The following is a 1,805-nucleotide window of genomic DNA, read 5'->3' on the forward strand; positions in this document are numbered from 1 at the left end:
AAACGCTAATATCATAAATCTTGTGTTTAGTGTAACTTAGACACTGTTCCATGACAGTTTCCTTAAAACAAAAAGCAAAGTAAATATGCTTTTCATGAAACCACCAACCAAATTGCACGCTGCTTGCAAAAATCAAACTGGGAGAGCATTTGCAGTGAGATCCCGTAAGGATCTGCTGTCATTTCAGTTTTATTCAATATTTCCATTAGTGATCTGCAAGATGCAACAGAATACAGATATATTTTTAAAATATCAGTTTTCACCAACCCAGGAGCTAGAAGACAGAATCGGATTTCAAATTTAGTTTCATAACTTGGATAAATGTCTAAAGTTAGCAGGATGAAATCATCAAGGCTAAGGCAAAATATTACACCTGAGAAGAACTCAAATGTACAAAATAAAATGGGGAGAACTAGGTGGCAATATGTTAGAAAAAGTTCTGAGCAGAAGTAAGTTTCTGTCACAAGAAGAAAAGCAAATTATTTCTGGGATGTATTTATAGAAGTTCCTCTCGTGTAACACATGGGACATAATTACTGCGCTCTAGTTAGTGTCGATGCCTCAACTGCACTGCTGTACCGGGCCTTAAGATAAAGACAAAAGTCATATTGGAAAGAAGCCAGAGTAAAGCTGTAAGAATAAATCATTTATGAGTGCAGCCTGTGAGGAAAGTGAACAAAACTGTTTCGTCTATGAGAAGACGATATACATATCTGCACATATAAACAACTGCATAAATAAATACATATATTTACACACATATTTATTAAAATATATGCGAACAACATAACAAATATTGCCCATTTCCACTGGGAGTATGACAACAAGGAATGCAGCAAAGAAAATTCAGGTTGGATATTGGACAAATGCATATTCATAAATGCTGTTAGACATTTGTACAAGCTACATGCAAGCGTTGCAGCTCTCCTTCAAGGAGGTGCTTTTACCGATCAATTAGACAAACAGTTCTTGCGGATGGTATCACTGGTTTTCAAACTGTGATCCGACGCCACCTTAGATTCTGTGAACTACTCCTAAGAGGTCTCTGAAAGACAATTAGCAAAAGCAAACCTCTTCTCAGTACATACAACCCTTCTCATATTCATGTTTCTGGGTCTGCAAACTGAAAATGTTTGAGTAACGCTGATCAACATATACTTGATGTGGCCCCAGCACAGAGATTAGTTTAGATACTGTCTTGAGGCCTAAAAGCCTATCATTCTTTTTATTCCTATGTGAAAAACTACAACCCCTCTGTGAATCAATTGTTTTACTTATAAAAATGCAAATAGCAGTATTTTTCTACCTGACAAGAGATCGTGTCAGCGAACACACTATAAATTGTTCAGATGCAGTGGTAGTTGTATGAACTAAAGTGTTTTATATGAACGAAGGGATTTTATTTACCTCCCCCTTCCACAGAGGTCTTTTTAGGTTTCTGAACACCTGGCAGAACTTCACCTCCTGCCCGGGCCGCATCTGTCACACACATTATGGGCAGAAGGAATCTCACTGCGATGGCATTATACTTACAAGTTTTATTTAAATGGAAGTAAATAGACTCTTTCACTATGCAACAAAGTGCGCGCTTCCCCCCGTGTGCACACGAAGCCCATTTTCGGCTGAGGGACTCTGCTCGCTGGCTGCCCCGGGAGGCCGGGCCCCCCTGTCGCCACGGGCCCCGCGGGGCCGCCTTTCCACACACCCCCCCCCCCCTGCCGTGAGCAGTGACACGGGTGGCACCTCCGTGCCAGGAAAAGTAATAAAAAGGCAGAAGCTCAGGGAAGGGATGGGGGGAGAGGCGT

This window comes from Egretta garzetta, unplaced genomic scaffold (assembly GCF_000687185.1).
Source record: "Egretta garzetta isolate BGI_Z169 unplaced genomic scaffold, ASM68718v1 scaffold340, whole genome shotgun sequence".
NCBI lineage: Eukaryota > Metazoa > Chordata > Aves > Pelecaniformes > Ardeidae > Egretta > Egretta garzetta.